At 40.7% G+C, this 17,433-nt stretch overlaps 1 long non-coding RNA gene across 1 annotated transcript in view; it reads right to left on the reverse strand.

Moving 5' to 3' along the window:
* The window catches only part of LOC108587996 (uncharacterized), a 199,971-nt gene extending 183,289 nt beyond the window's left edge, over window positions 1-16,682 (reverse strand). Inside the window, exon 1 of the long non-coding RNA XR_008475887.2 lies at window positions 16,590-16,682. This is a non-coding gene — a long non-coding RNA (uncharacterized LOC108587996). The remainder of the gene's footprint in view (window positions 1-16,589) is intronic.
* Between the last annotated feature and the right edge of the window lie 751 nt (window positions 16,683-17,433).

The following is a 17,433-nucleotide window of genomic DNA, read 5'->3' on the forward strand; positions in this document are numbered from 1 at the left end:
AGCCAGCCCCTTCGTGGTAAGTGAGCTCCTGCTCTGAGTTCCCAGAAGATCTGGTGGTTTAAAAGTATGTGGTACCTCCCCCACCACATACTCTCTCTCTCTCCTCTTTTTCTTTCCCTCTTTCTCTCTTTCTCTTTCCTTCTTTCTTTCTCTCCCTCCTCCTTTCATCATATTCTGTGCCTGCTTCCCCTTCCCCTATTACCATGATTGGAAGCTTCCTGAGGACTCCCAAACTGATACTACTCTCATGCTTTCTGTGCAGCCTGCAGAACTGTGAACCAATTAAACCTCTATTCTTCTAAATTACCCAGTCTCTCTCTCTTTTTTTTTTTGAGACAGAGTTTCGCTCTTGTTACCCAGGCTGGAGTGCAATGGCGCGATCTCGGCTCACCGCAACCTCCGCCTCCTGGGTTCAGGCAATTCTCCTGCCTCAGCCTCCTGAGTAGCTGAGGCACCATGGCCAGCTAATTTTTTGTATTTTTTTTTTATTAGTAGAGACAGGGTTTCACAATGTTGACCAGGATGGTCTCGATCTCTCGACGTCGTGATCCACCCGTCTCGGCCTCCCAAAGTGCTGGGATTACAGGCTTGAGCCACCGCGCCCGGCCTCAGTCTCTTTTTTATAGCAGTGCAAGAATAGCCTACCATAACTAGTCACAAAGATAATATGCCAGACTAAAAAAAAAAAAAAAAGAATTCTAGTATGTCTTCTTTACTCCTTCTTCTAGAAACAAAACATTCTGTCAACTTAGCACATGAACCAGAAACAGGAACCCCTTGGAGGCTCCCCCACCTTCAACAGGAACCCTTTGGAGGCTGTACTGCCCTCTCCCATCCAAATCTGATTTTCTTCCAAACCCATCACACACCCCACGTGCTTCTATGCACTCAGTGCCCACGACATTCATTTTTACATGTGGAATAATCACAACTGAAACTGTCAGATAGTCTCAAGAATTAGACATCTTTCTTGACCTTCTCAATAGATGTGTTAGTCAGGGTTAGAGACCAGCCTGGACAACATGGCAAAACCTCATCTCTACCCAAAATACCAAAATTGGCTGAGTGTGGTGGCAGATGACTATAATTCCAGCTATTCAGGAGGCTGAGGTGGGAAGAACACCTGAGACTGGGAAAGTCAAAGCTGCAGTGAGCCATGATTGTGTCACTGCCCTTCACCCTGGGTGACAGAGTGAGAACTTGTCTCAAACAAACAAAAAACGATTGTCCTCCAATAGTTTAATGTGCTATCACAGCTCCCCTTACTGGTCTCCAGGCTTCCTCTCTTGTCTCCTTTCCGGTCCAGGTCTGCACATCACTATCTTGATTAAAATGATATTAGGCTTCTGGTTTAAAGTAGCATCTGAATCTAAGCCTTAATTCAATCTTTCCCAACTTCCCACTAAAATATCTTTCAGAAAAATTGAAAAAAAAAAAAAAAAAAAAAGATTAAAACCCAACTCAAAAGATTAAAAACAACCAAAGGAAAAAAAATCTTCCAGACAAAATAATGCCAAAACCCAGAAGGAATCCCCAGAACCTACAGTAAAACAGAGTTTTGTTGAATAAAATCTGGCCAATTATTGTCTCATGAATCTCAGTCTTGGCTTCATAAAAAGGAGATCATTTAAAAAGTAAGGAAGACAGGAGGGAAAGAAAAGAAGGAGAAAAAGAGAAAAAAGAGAAAGGAAGATAAGTCATCCCTCCCTTACCATTGTCTCCTGACTCAGACCTGGAAGTTATAAGACCCAGAAACTTGGGGTGCAGGTGCCACCTTTTAGTCTCAGCAGGTACTGTTCCCCTCTGTCACACATTCTCACCCAACATTTATTTTATAACTGTTCAGATTTAGCAATGCCCAGAAACATCTAAACAGGAAATGTGGAAAAAAAATAGTAACGTATGACAGCCGAGGCCAAATCCCAGTAAAAGGGTTCTTTAAATAGGAGCGGAGGTAGAAATAAACAAGGTGGCTCTGTCTTCTAGGATCAGAGCAGCTATGTATCCCAACAATCCAGACAGTCGTCAGTCCAAGTAGAGGGGAAGTACATCTTATCATTGGAAAGCAGCTCTAACCCATGGTTTCAATGCTAGCGAATCCGTCAATATGCTTCAAAATAGCAGATGCGCAAAGCAGATAAGGATGTCATAAATGTCACAAAAGGAAGGAAGGAAGGATGTCAGCATCCATTGATAATTGCATACACATTTTACTAAATGTATGAGTGAAATGAATAGAAAATACATTTGTAATTTGATTTCTGTGAAAAACCACTGGCTGGGCCTGATGGCTTACACCTGTCATCCCAGCACTTTGGGAGGCCAAGGCAGGCAGATCACCTGAGGTGAGAAATTCAAGATCAGCCTGGCCAAAAGGGTGAAACCCCATCTCTACTAAAAATGTAAAAAAAAATAGCCAGGCATGGTGGCACACGCCTGTAATCCCAGCTACTCGGGAGGCTGAGGCAGGAGAATTGCTTGAACCTGGGAAGTGGAGGTTGCAGCGAGCCGAGATTGCACCACTGCACTCCAGCTGGGGTGACAGAGGGAGACTCCATCCAGAAAACGAAAAGAAAGAAAGAAAAATTTTCTCTGCTTGCTTCAGGAAAATATATACTAAAATTTCAAAAGACACAGGCATGGATAAAATGTAAACTTTTCAAATCATCCCTACTTTTATATGTTGTTCAAGAGATACACAGTAAGAAAAAGAAAATCTCTTTGAAAACAACATCTAATATATTTAAAGTGAAAGCATTCTTTTAAAATCAAGAACAAAACAAAGATGTATTTAGCATTGTTGAGAAAATTTTGGTCAATGTAATAAGTCAAAACCACATTAATGAGGTATAAATATAGAAAATGATTCTTTGCAGATGATATTTGTCTAAAATATCCCTGTAAATCAACTATACAATGATTGTGTCTAATACCTTTGTCAACCTTCATTTTAGAATCACCTGGAAAGCTTTAAAAAACTATCAATACTGGGGCTCACCTCAGAAATTCTGATATAATTGTTCTCGACTGAGGCCTGGCTCCACATCTGTTTTGAAAACTCCCAGATACCTTTAATATATATCTAAGCTTGAGAACCACTGATAAAAAACATAGGAAATATACATTTTTCTTTATGCCACCAAGGACCAATTACAAAATATGATGCAGAGAAAATTCCACTAATAACAGTATAAAACATTCATATTAATAGAATTACCATGTGATTCAGCCCTTCTAATTCTGGATATATACCGCAAATAATTTATATCAGGAGCTCAAGGAGATATTTTTACACTCAAGTTTATATCGGTATTACCTACAGCATCAAGAGTTGGCAGCCAATTAAGTGTTCATGGATGAATGAATGGATGAACAAAATGTGACATATATCATATGATAGAACATTCAGTCTTTAAAAGGAAAGAAATTGTGACTCATACCACAACAGGAATGAAACTTGATGATGTTGAGCGAAATAAGCCAGTCACAAAAAGAAAAATGCCTTATAAATTCCACAAAGAAAAATACTTTATCTAAAGTACCTAGGGTAGTCAAATTCACAGAAATAGAAAGAATGTTGGCTGCCAACATTCTGTGATAAGAGGGAATAGGGAGTTGTCTAATGAGTAAAGAGTTTTCCTTTTGCAACATGAAGTTATATTAAAATCTGAATGAGCTGGAAATGAGCTTTACTGCTGAACTATATGCTTAAAAATGGTTAGGACAGTAAATTTTATGCTATGTCTATTTTACCACAACTTAAAGTGTTTTAAAGCCATTTAAAAGAAAAACAAAAAAATACTAAGTTTTAAAAAAAAATGTTAGATGAAAAACTTTCATATAAGGAACTGTTTCTTCTCAAAGCCATAAAGATGCCAGTTATTTTAAAATTAATTTATAAATGTGTCTCATTGCAATCAAATTTTAAACATATTTTGTGTGGCTGAACAAAATAATTCCTCATTTTGTTAAAAAGAATAAACATCAGCTATTAGACAAGAAAAAAAAAACAGGACTACAAGGTGGCCTGAATTTCCCAATATTAAAATGTACTAGAAAGATACACTACTTAAAAGAATATGATAATAGCACAGGGGATGACAGACAGATCATTAAAGTGAAACAGAAAGCTCTGAAACTCACCCCATATGCATAAGAATTCGTGATAAAGGTGAACACAGAGTAAGAATGAATTACTTAATAAGATATGTTTAGACAACTTGTTAGCCATTTGGGAGAAAAGTAAAGTTACGTATCTACCTTACACCATGTACCAAAATAAATTTCACATGACCTAAATCTTTCAATGTAAAAAAGAAAGTAAGTAATTTTTTAAAACCTAGAAAAAATACAGATGGAGATTTTTTTTTTTTATCTCAGGGCAGGAAAGATCTTTCTAAGCAGTCTCCAGAAGACAAAACAGCTTGAAAGCTGATTCCTTAGGGCTGAGGATGGTGGAAGGTTGGGAGAGAAAGGACTCAAAGAATACAGACCTAAGAGTGAAGGGTGGAGCTTCACACAGACTCTGACTCCTGCAGGGACCCTGGGGAACACTGCGGTTCATCCAGGGATCCTGAAAAGGCTGCACCGTCAGTAAAGGGTGAACTTTAAAACTCCATTTAACACCTCAGGGAAGAAAAAAGCATCATTATCTCTGACTAAGTTTTTGGGGACCAAAAAACAAAAACTTCCTGAAGAAGGTGAACACTCAAGTCTACACCATATGCAGGCATCAAGTACAAATTGGCACTTTTTTTTTGGCAGGGGGTAAAATTCATCCCAAGCCAATATTTTTTAAAAGACCATGTGTGGCTCTTTCAATAATACGTTTTTAATGCTCACTGTGGCTGAACTTCCAAAAATATTATAAATCACAAGAGAAAACAATTTTCTATGAGCAACAGTCATAAGCTTTTTTAAAAAAGGTGGCAGTTACCATCTCTCAAAACTTCAGATAATATTCTTCCAACAGATAAGCATAAACTAAATATGTTTTAAATTGTCAAAACGATTAAATGATGGTATACAAAGTATACTCAAGAAAAGCACACTATAAAAATAGGCACATTTGAAAACAGAGAATAGAATTTAAAGAAATAAAATATATAAAAGATAATTTCTAAAGTAAAACTTGATATATTACTAAGTATTTGCTATTGTAACCAGACAATCCCAAATAAAACCTAAAAAAAATAATTAATTAAGCAGATGAGTCCCAGGTCAAAAACATATTAAAACATTAGGAGAGTGTTCTGAGGTAATTACCCACAATAAAAATAATTGGGGAATTTAAAGAAATGGAAAATATAAAAGAGTGGTTAAGAGACATGGAAGAGAGAAAAAGAAAGTCCAACATACGTCTAATAGGAGTTTCAGGAAAAAGCAATAAGGAAAAAGAAGAGAAGAAATATTTAAAGGAAAAATGACTAAGAATTTTCTAGCATATATTAGTTAATATCATATATATTCATGAAGCTCTGCCATGTGCTCTGCACTATTTTAGGTACTAAAAAGAAAGCAATGAATGAAAATGAAAAATCCCTGCTTTCACAGCATATACCTTCTAAAAGAAAAAAAAGATAATTTTGTGGTTCTTTTTTTTTTAATAATCCACTTGCTAGGGAAAGAAAAAAGATAATTTCTAAAGTAAAATTTGATATATTACTAAGTATTTGCTATTGTAACCAGACAATCCCAAAATCTCAATGATTTACAATACTCGTTCTTCACGTTAAATGAGGGTTATAAATTCCCTGTTGCTCTACTCCAGGCTGGGAGTTGACTATAGGTCTAATCTATGAGTTCCAGGATGCAGGCTGAAGAAACAGCCCCTATGTTGGGCATGCTCTTATAGTGGCAGAGGGCAAAAATGCAAGACACAAAGCCAATCACACTGTTGTACTGGAAGTTGCTGCTTAGAAGTGACCTGTGCCATATGTGCTCACATTCTATTAATATAAGCAAGTCACAAACCGAAAGCTGTCAATGGTATGAACTAGAGACAAGCACAGCAAGAGTGGATATGCATAACCTTCCTTCAGAAAAGGGAATAAGTAATTGTGAATGAAAAATAAAGCCTACCATAGTATGTTCAGCGGTGGTAATTGCTATGGAGAAAACCAAAACAGAGAATGGGGATAGGAATTATGGGGGAGTGTGCCATTTTAGATAGGCAGACCAGGGTGGGCACAAAGACAGTAATCTGCTATTAAGACCTGAAGGATATTATGCAGATATCTTGGAGAAGAATGTTTTGGGAAGATGAACAACAAATGCAAAAGCTCCAAGTCGAAGGCAGACCTGATGGGTTTCAGGAGCAATGATGAGGCCCTTGTAGCTGCCAGGAGGTGAAAGACGGAGTAAAGCAGTGGAACAGAACAGGCAGACCTCAGAGGCCAGACTGTGGCTCTGCGAGGGTCACTGTGAGGATTGCTTTTCCCCTGGGGTAGATGAAAAAACATGTGAGGGTTTTGAGCAAAGGAATGACATGATCTAATTTATATTTTAACTCAGAGATATGCAGAGAATGGACTGAAGGCAGACCAGCAAGACCGGTAGGGGACCTTCACAATACATAGATGAGAGAATATAAGCAGGAAACTCAACCACTGTAAAGATACTGAAAGTGGTTAGAATCTGGATGTATTTTGAACATGATTTGCTGAAACTGAATGTGAGGTATAAGTGAAAGAAAAGAATCAGCCATGATGCTTGGGTTGGGGGCAAGTGTCACAGACAGTGTTCCCATTGACTGTGATGAGACTGTGGCATGAGCAGGTAGACAGAACTCAAATGCTCTGTTTAGGTCATGTCAAATTTGAAGAAGACATTCATGTAGAGATGTCCGGTGAACAGTTGAATAAATTTATCCAGATTTCAGCAGACGGGTTTGAACCACAAATGTAAATTTAGGAGCCTCCACCATACTATTAGAGGATAACAAACTTTTTTGTAAAGGACCAGATAGTAAGTATCTTTGGCTTTGCAAGCCATATATGATTGTTCTTGCATGTTCTTCATAAAACCCATCTTTGTCTTACAGAGACAAGCCAGGTTTGGCGCACAGACTGCAGGTTTGCAGACATTGCTGGAAAGGATATTTAAGACCTGAGTTTGGATTATTTCACTAAGGGAGAGAGTGCAAACAGAACAGACAAGATGTTCGTACGCTGAGCCCAGGATGCTCCAAAGCTGAAGCGGTTAAGATGACAACCAAGAACCAATAAGCAGATGAAGAAGGGGTAATCAGAAAGGTAGAAAAAGAACAGGAGAGTGTGTGACATGGTTTGGCTCTGTGTCCCCACCCAAATCTCAGCTCAAACTGTAGTCCCCATAATCCCCACATGTAGAGAGGGGGAGTTGGTGGGAGGTGCTTGGATCATGGGGGCAGTTCCCCCATGCTGTTCTCATGATAGTAAGTGAGTTACCATGAGATCTGATAGTTTTTAAGTGTTTGACAGTTCTCCCTTCACACGTTCCCTTGCCTGCCACCATGTAAGACATGCCTGCTTCCCTTCCTGCCATGATTATAAGTTTCCTGAGGCCTCCTCAGCCACGTGAAACTGTGAGTCAATTAAACCTCTTTCCTTTATAAATTGCCCAGTCTCAGGTAGTATCTTTACAGCAGTGTGAGAACAAACTAAAACAGTGTGGTGTCCTGAAAGTCCAGTGAGGAATGACTTTCAATTAGGAGCAACAATTGACTGGACCAAATACTGCTGATGGGCCAGTAAGAGGGGAACTGAGAACTGACCATGCAATTTAACATGGGGGTCATTGGCGGCCTCCTGATTAGAATATGTACAAGGAAGAAGGGGAGAATGTCATTGAAGTCTGCAACTATACTCAAGTTTTTCAAGGAGGTTTGCTGTACAGAGAAGAAAACGGGGTCTCAGCTAGAGGGAAGTGAGGTACAGAAAGAGCTGGGTCTTCTAAGATGAGACAGATCAAAGTATGTTGGTATGCTGTATGCAGTAGAGAGGTAAAAACTGATGTGGAGATGCTGCGACACCTGTGAATGGTTGAGAAGGGGAGTCCCACTTTCTCACATCCCTGTCTATGTACACTACCTTTTTTGTGACTTTGGAGGAACAACGCTCCTGGCTTGTGGTTCCTCCGAAGTCACAAAAAAAGGTAGTGTGCATAGACAGAGATGCAGGAAAGTGGGTAGATGTGGTGGGGAGCACTTGGGGAAATTTCTTTGAATTACTCCTATTTTCACAAAACAGAAAGACTCCCAAGGAGGACAAATGAAAATAAATCCACAGGCCAGGTGCAGTGGCTCACACCTGTAATCCTAGCACTTTGGGAGGCCGAGGCGGGTGGATCACCTGAGATCAGGAATTTGAGACCAGCCTGACCAACATGGAGAAACCCTGCCTCTATTAAAATGCAAACTTTAACCAGGCATGGTGACACATGCCTGTAATCCTAGCTACTCAGGAGGCTGAGGCAGGAGAATCACTTGAACCTGGGAGGCAGAGGCTACGGTCAGCGGAGATCACACCACTGCACTCCAGCACAGGCAACAAGAGCAAGACTTCATCTCAAAATAGTAGTAATAATATTAATAATAATAATAATAAAGAAAAGAAATCCACACTGAGAGTCACTGTAGTGAAAGTACAGAATTTAAAAAAATCTTAAAAGCATCCTAAAAGACAAGACAGACTAGACTCACATTTCAACAGCAATTTTAGAAGCCAGATGACAAAGGAATATACTCAAAGTGAGAGCTCAATTAAAAGTTCATATGGAGTGAGGCCAACTACTGACTTTTTTTAAAGACAGAATCACAGTTTTACACTCTCACCTGGGCTGGCATAGGCACTAACGGATGTACTTCAGTTAAGAAGCAAGAGAATGGCCAGGCACCGTAATCCCACACTTTGAGAGGCTGAGGCAGGAAGACTGCATGAGCCCAGGAGTCTGAGACCAGCCTGGGCAACACAGAGAGCCGGCCTCTACAAAATCATTTAAAAAGTAGCCAGACATGGTGGCTGGACCTCTAGTCCCAGCTATGTGGGAGGCTGAGGTAGGAGGATCAGCTGAGCTGGGGAGGCAGAGGTTGTAGTGAGCCAAGACTGCCCCACTGCACTCCAGCCTGGGCGACAGAGAGAGAGACTACCTTAAAAAAAATAATAAATATATATATATCAGCATAGATAGATAGATAGATAGATAGATAGATAGATAGATAGATAGATAGATATATCAGCCAAAGAAACCAAGAAGGAAATAGTAAAAAGCAAAAGCAATGGTGAGCAAAGACACTAAGGAAGTATTAACATCACATATGTATGAAGTGTAATGTCACTAAGAATGCTGGGGGCCTCGAAAAGAAGGCAGAGGTAAAAAATACTAGGCTCAATACATGAAAGAGGTAGGGATGATCAGAATTAAAGTGGTATGAGTCTTGATCATTCTGAAGTTTATCATAAAAACCTAAGATATTCTTAAGTAGGTAAAATACGCATGTTACAAATTCAAAGGTAGAACAATAGGACATCCACATGGCAAAAAATGAATTTTGACCCTGCCTCATACATACACAAAAATTAACTCAAAAGGACAATAGGTATAAATGTTAAGAACTGAATCTACAAAACTCTTAGAAGAAAACATAGGAAGTCTGGGCACAGTGGCTCACTCATGCCTGTAATCCTAGCACCTTGGGAGGTTGAGGTGGGTAGATCACAAGGTCAGGAGTTCAAGACCAGCCTGACCAACATGGTGAAATTCCAACTTCACTAAAAAACAAACGAACAAAAATTCGCGATGTGGTAGTGAGTGCCTGTAATCCCAGCTACTTAGAAGGCTGAGGCAGGAGAATTACTTGATCCCGAGAGTTGGAGTCCACAGTGTGCATAGACAGAAATGTGAGCCAAGATTGTGCCACTGTACTCCAGTGCATGAGAGTTAGACCCTGTCTCAAAAAAGAAAAAAAGAAAACATAGGAGTAAATTTAATGAACTTGGGTTAGACACGACAGCAAAAGCACAACTGACAAAAGAAAAAAAAAAAACAGAGCAAGTGGACTTCGCCAAAATTGAAAACTATGGTGCTATAAATGATGCCATCATTTACACACACAGAAGGGGAAAACGTATTTGCAAATCAAATATCTGATATGCAGCTTGTATCCCAAAGCTACAAAGAACTACTACAACTCAGTAATAAAAAGATAAATAACCCAACTTAAAAACGGTGGAAGAACCTCAGCAGACCTTTCTCCAAGGAAGATATAGGAATGACCAGAAAGCACATGAAAAGATGTTCAACGTCATTAGTGATTAGGGAAAAGCACAGTCAAACCATGACAAATACCACTGCACATCTACAAGGATCAATATTTTTTTAAAAAAGAGACAGTTACAGTGTTAGTGAGGATGCAGAGAAATTGGAACTTCCTAAATTCCTGGTGGGAATGGGACAGCCACTTTGGAAAGCAGTTTGGCGTTTTCTTTAAAAGCTAAATATTGATTTATCACATTATCTAGTGATTTCATTCCTCTGTATCTATCCAAAGAACTGAAAAACATATGTCCATATAAAAACTCATACATTAATGTTCTTTATGTCATTTTTCATAATGTCAAAAAGTTGAAACACCCAAATGTTCATCAGCTGATAAATGAATATATATGAGTTATGCATATAATTATTATTTGGCCATAAAAAGTAGTGAAGTATGGATACATGGTATGACACCGATGAATCTTGAAAACATTACATTACATGAAAGAAGCTAGTCACAACACTTACTGAATGACTCCATTTATGTGAAATGTCTAGAATAGATAAATCCACAGAGACGGAAAACAGATTAGTGATTTCCAAGAGAGGGAAGGGAGAATGAGGACTGACTGATAATGGCTATGGGGTTTCTTTTGGGGATGATAAAAATATTAACATAAATTGTGGTGATGGTTACCACACTTTGTACACCTTAAAACTTGTACACATCAAATGGGTCAACTGTATAGTATGTAAATTGTATCCCAATAAAGCTGTTTAAAATATTTTAAGGGTAACTCCTAAAAGAGTAGAAATAAATTATCTGTATAACTTCTAAACCAATAGGGGTGAAGGAGGGACTAACAAAAGCTATTCAGTCCAAGGGATGCTAGGAGAGAGAGGCAGGAGAAGCAAAGGAAAAGTAAAGCAGCAAAGAAAACATCGAAAAAGAAGGTAAAAATCCATGTTTAAAGAAAATTATGGCTGCACGCAGCAGCTCACACCTGCAATCCCAGCACTGTGGGAGGCAGATCACTTGAGGCCAGGAGTTTGAGACCAGCCTAGCCAAAATGGCAAAGCCCTGTCTCTACTAAAAATACAAAAATTAGCCGGGCATGGTGGCAGGTGACTATAATCCCTGCTGCTCAGGAGGGCGAGGCACCAGAGTCACTTAAACTCAGGAGGCAGAGGTTGCAGTGAGCCAAGATCACACCACTGCACTCCTGCCTGGTGACAGAGGGAGACTCCATCTCAAAAAAAAAAAAAAATTACAATAACTGTACTCAGTATAATAGACCTTTTAAGAAGCACATTATTATATATTGTTGAAGACATCTGTGAGTGGTTAAAGTATATAAAATATTTACCTAAAAACCCTTGGGGGCCAATCCCTAGTAATCTAGTGATTAGGAGAAATATACATATTGAGACCAGGCACAGCAGCACACTCCTGTAATCCCAGCACTTTGGAAGGCCAACCAGAGTGAAAGGATTGCTTGAGCCCAGGCATTCAAGACCAGGCTGGTCAACATAGTGAGATCCTTTCTCTATGGAAGAAGAGAAGGAAGGAAAAGGGAAAGAGATAGGGAAAAGGAAAGGGAAAGGGGAAAAGGGAAAGGGAAAGGGGAAAGGAAAGGGGAAAGAAAAGGAGGGAAGGAAAGGGGAAAGGAAGAAAGGAAAAAAGGAAAGGAAAGGAGGGAAGGAAGCAAAGAATGAACCAACAAGGAAGGAAGGAAGAAAGAGAGAAAGCAAGCAAGCTAGCTTGCGTGTTGGGGGAGGGAAGGAGATGAATGAGATGGAAGGAACGAGTGGGCTTCTGCTGTCGCTATCACACACACGTTATTAAAATATGAAAAACTATGGCAAATTGTCATTATCTGTTAAATCTAGGTAAATAAGCTCATAGGTATCTATTTTTTTCTGTACCACTTTATACTTAAATATTTCTTAATTAAAAGGCAATAAAAATAGCATTGGCAAGAGTTCAGGGAAATGGCACTCTACCTACACCAATAATAATCCTGTACAGATTAGGAGAGGGAATTTTGACAATATGCACCAACAGATTTTTAAAGTGCCCACTTTCTTTGATGAAGCAGTAACTCTTCTGAAACTTAAAAAAAAAGTGTGCACAAAGATATAACTACATAAATGTTTGCTTTAATTCCACACATACATATGCAAATATATACAAACAGAAGCGAAAATACAAAGTCTATTATTTGGGCATCGATATGATATTCAGAAATACTGTACAGTTCACATAAATCATTAATTAGGGATAGAGACGGTCTTAGGCCTCTAAGAATCTGATAAAAGTTATGTGTCCTCTCCAGAGAAAGGCAGATATGTATGTAACATAACACACAAATTTGCAGACAATTTCAGTGGGTCCCAGAGTACTTAAAGCTCACACCTCTTATTGTAGAAGGAAAACCAGCCAACTCACTGCTAATTCTCCTTCAGGCATGCTCTACACCCTGCATTCTCCACCCTCCTCAGCCTGGGACAGGGACCCCTTTCTTAAGAACCTATGCAAAACTGCACCCTGCACGGCATATATTTTGTATCATGATTATCTATTTATTTTCTGTCTTTTTCATCATTGTCTTTGAGAACCAGGTATACAACTCAACTGGCTTCATATCCCAGGACAGCACAGGTATAAATATTAGTTGAGCAGATTGAGGCAGGACGTAGAACTCAACTCCAGAGGCAGGGCTGGGACACTGGACCAAATTGAGGACTAGCTAAAATGGGGATCAGGCGGAATCAGTTTTCCATAAGACACACTTTCCATGGCACCACTGTGCCATGTCAGTTTACCATTGCCATGGCAACATCTCAGAGTTACCGCCCCTTTCCATGGCAATGACCTGATGCCCAAAAGTTATTTCCCCTTCCCTAAAACTTTCTGCATGAACTGTCCCTCAATCTACATGTAATTAAAAGCAGGTATAATGACTGCAAAGCCACCCTGAGCTGTACTGTCACACGCAGCCAATGGGGCAGCCCGGCTCCACAGGAAACAGTCATGGAATTGTAACACTGCCACTTCCATAAAGCTGTTTTCTTCTACCCTGCCACTGGCTTACCCTTAAATTCTTTCCTGGGTGAAGCCAAGAAACCTAGTGGGCTAAGCCCTGTGGGTAACACCCCTATGGGCACCGACGAAGGAGAACTAACCAGATGCCAGGCACAATTTCTGCCTGAAAAATATCTTATAGTGTTATTACTCAGCTATTTCCTTTATATAATCCTTTTTATATAATCATATATTACTTTATAGAATTAGTGCCTGAAGTATAACTTACTGCTTACATATATCTAGCTTATATAATCATACTTAATACTTATATCTAGCATACTTAGTTCTGTATAATCTTTCTATATAATCATATAGGTATTATAGTCGGAGCTGCACTGACACATTTAGTGCTGATTTACAGAATCCTTCCATATAACCACAGTAGTTTGTAGCAGGAGGAATGCCTAGAGCAGTCACAGAACAGAAGCAGTACATGGGAAAACAGCCAGACCAGGACAAGAACCAAAGACCCAGGCGGTGGTGTCCCTGCCTGAAAGGGCATACGCTGTATGGCAGGTTGGAGCAAGAGCCTCTCCCCCCCCCCAATAAAAGAGTGGTAGTACCTTGCATCCAGTTCCTGTGGAAAGCAGGCCTCAGGCCTGAGATCCTGGAAATAACCGAGGGAGAAGAACCCTCTGGTGTGACCAGTCACAGCGGCTGTACACCCTGTCAGTCTTTTCTCAATTCATCCTCCCATAAATATTTTAAGAGAAGAGCACAAGTCTGTCAGCTCCTACTGCATTGGCTTACAGTATCCTTCTATTAGAAATCCTTTGAAGTCTCTAGCCCCCAGATAGGTGTTTCACACAACACCTGTTGCACACAGCCCACCTCCTTGGCTCGGTGACCTAATGGGGGTGGACCCCTTTTCTGTACATGACCCTCTAACACTGCACACGGCACAGCCCCTGACTGTGCAGGGCCCACCTCTCTGCCCAAGTGACATAATGGGGTGGCCCCCTTGCTTGTGACTCATCATTATGTGTGCCCTATTACTAAGCCTATAGATGATGACCTCACTCACGACCCTGCCCCCTGCTTGTACCTAATAAATACAGATGCTGCGGGGCATTGGGTGGGGGGGGGCTCTCTGATCTCCACTCACAGGTGGTGTGACCCCCGAGTCCACCTGCTCTTCACCAGTTCTTCAGTGTCCTGTCTCTTTACTTCTCGGATCCTGCACCTCAGCAGAACAGCATAAGGGACACCCCACAACCCTTTGAGGCCCAACAGCCCTACGACGCCCGACTTTGAGGCTCACTTGCCCTGCATCAAGATGACAAAATGAACGTTCCTTAAGGAGAGCGACACGGCCATGTATTGCTTCTAGGTAACGCTTCACACAGGGAAACATTTCTCATCTATTTCTTGAGCCACAGTCAGTACCAACCTCCTCTCTAACCAGATCATACACACACCCCAGCCTCTGCAGTTGGTCTTTTGAAACACACTAGGTTCTAAATGCAGCCTTATCTAAAAGAAGCAGCACTATTTACAATAACAAATTATTAACAAATAACAAAGACCTGGAATCAACCCAAATGCCCATCGATGATAGACTGGATTGGGAAAATGTGGCACATATACACCATGGAATATTATGCAGCAATCAGAAATGATGAGTTCGTTTGTAGGGACATGGATGAATCTGGAGAACATCATTCTCAGCAAACTGACACAAGAACAGAAAATGAAACACCGCATATTCTCACTCATAGGCGGGTGATGAAAAATGAGAACACATGGACACAGAGAGGGGAGTACTAAACACTGGGGTCTATTGGGGGGAAAAGGGGAGGGCCAGTGGGAGGGGGAGGTGGGGAGGGATAGCCTGGGGAGAAACGCCAAATGTGGGTGAAGGGGTGAAAGCAAACAGAACACACTGCCATGTGTGTACCTATGCAGCTGTATTGCATGCTCTGCACATGTACCCCAAAACCTAAAATGCAATAAAAAAATAAGAAAAAAAAAAGAATGAGATGTAACATCGGCTGCATGGAAATTGCAAAGAGGAGCCTGAAAAGCAGAGCTGCAGCTTTCTACATGGCTCAGCTGCCGCTACGCTCGAACCTAGACTCAGCAGTAAGTTAGTCAAATTAGCAGCAGCTTGTTTTCATTCCAGAGGACAAGCTTTCCAATCCTTTCTGAAGTTATTTCCCTTCCTCTCCCTTCCCGTTATTCCCTATTTTCATCAAGCAGAGCCCTTGAATGCGTTTCCCCGCCAGCTATTCAAGAGGATGCTCCCCCTGGAGCTGGCGACACAGAACCTATTAATAAGCAAACAGAATGAACTGGCTCTCTCCCCTCATAGTGAAATTCCTCTGCCACCGATTTCTCAGACACTTCCCTTTAGGGTTTTCCTGCGGAGTCCCATTCATTTAGAGGAAATGTGGAAAATTGTTTAATGTTTCTTGTTGTAAGCAAATGCTGGTAAATGCCAATTACATGTGGAGAGTGAAATGCCTCTCTCTGACTTGGCTTCCAAGCCCATCTGGTGGGCCTGGCAAAGCCTGCAGGCTGCTCCCTGCACGTGCCACTGTCGTCATCATCGTGTGGGGAACAGCAAGGACTGTGAGATGGAAACCTTTAGCTCTGTTAGCATGCCTGGCCTGTACTGTGCATGTCAGTGAAGTCATTTTCCCATTCCTTGCCTTGGTTTCCCCAAAGGTAAGGTGGTGACAAGTATCTTGGTTCTTTACCTGTATGATTCAACACAATTCAGTGCAGCACAGTCTTTTGCACCTGTTATGGGCTGCAGAACATTGTGCAGACTACAGAATAAGCATGGAAGTTGCTATCATCATAGATTCCAAAGAGAGCCTGGGAAATAACGATGGTAGAAAACTCTGAGCTTGAAAGGAAATAAGAAAAGTGTAAAATACTTAGGTCTGCTGCCCCCAAGTAGGGGAAAGAGAGGAGACAAGTTAATTACTCAGTGGAGAAAAGGTTAAGTCTATCCCATCCTGGGTTGATTTTTTAAATAAAAATACCAAAAGAATCTTATGTTTGCACTTCCTTCTCTAATATACTTCAGGGAATAGGGCTTTGGAGAGCCTACGTCTTGAGAAGGAGCTATGATACCAAGGGTAAAGAAAAATGGGAAAGGACCCTTTCCCAAGTCTCCTCTTCTTTCAGTAATGAAAGCATGTCATGTAAACAGGATTTTTGACTTCTTAACAGGCATGAAACCATAATGAGAGCCCCCAGCTGAATCCTTTTAGTCTATGAATGGGCAAATTAAAACCCAGAGAGTTGGAGGACTTACCCAGGGTCACACAGCTGATGGGGGCCAAGGCAAGGGTGAGACCACCAGTTTCTTATTCCAACGTTCCTTCCAATGTAGGAATTCTCAGCATCTAGGAACATAATCCAAATACTGACGTAAACATTCTGTTCTCACACTGGTCTTCTTAACAAACTAAAGGTCCCTTCTATGGCAGTCAAACAAGGCCTTCTTCCTGTATTACAAAGAATTTGTTCATTCCTGCCCATGTGGTTGCCCCTGCTGGCAGGGCTGCACTGTAAAACCACACAGTTTGTATACTGCACATCTCTAAAAAGACACACACACACACACACACCTCATTCACACTGTAATCCATGTACCAGCCCAAGATGTTCTTCTCATTATCTTCATCCTATTTTTCAAGTCACGTTTTTACAATGCCTTCCTAAAGAGGTTTAGACCACACTGGTTTCTCCTTTCTCTAAGTTCCTAAGATTCTTATCCTTTACCCCTTATAAGCTGCAAATCCTTGGACAAAGCAACGAATCTGAGTCTTTATTTTCCACTATGTAAAATCAGGATTGTGTTTTCTCGAGATGCTGAGAAGATGAAACATACCTGGGTACACGGAGGAACTCTAGGAAGTACCAAGTGCCCTGTGATGCTTGTTCTTATCACTCTAGCTCATCAATACCACTTTATGATGTTGGCTAATAGTTTCTTAGTCTTAGCCTAGTTTTCCCCAAAAAGGCGTTCGTTCCTGGAGAGCAGGCAGAGACCTCACCTAATACCACCTCCCTCTTAACAGGTGATCAAAATAATGATAACAACTCGTGCACCACCAGGTGGTCTTCTGAGTCCCTTATCATGCCTACTCATTTCA

The sequence above is a fragment of the Callithrix jacchus genome, chromosome 13 (assembly GCF_049354715.1).
Source record: "Callithrix jacchus isolate 240 chromosome 13, calJac240_pri, whole genome shotgun sequence".
Lineage (NCBI taxonomy): Eukaryota > Metazoa > Chordata > Mammalia > Primates > Cebidae > Callithrix > Callithrix jacchus.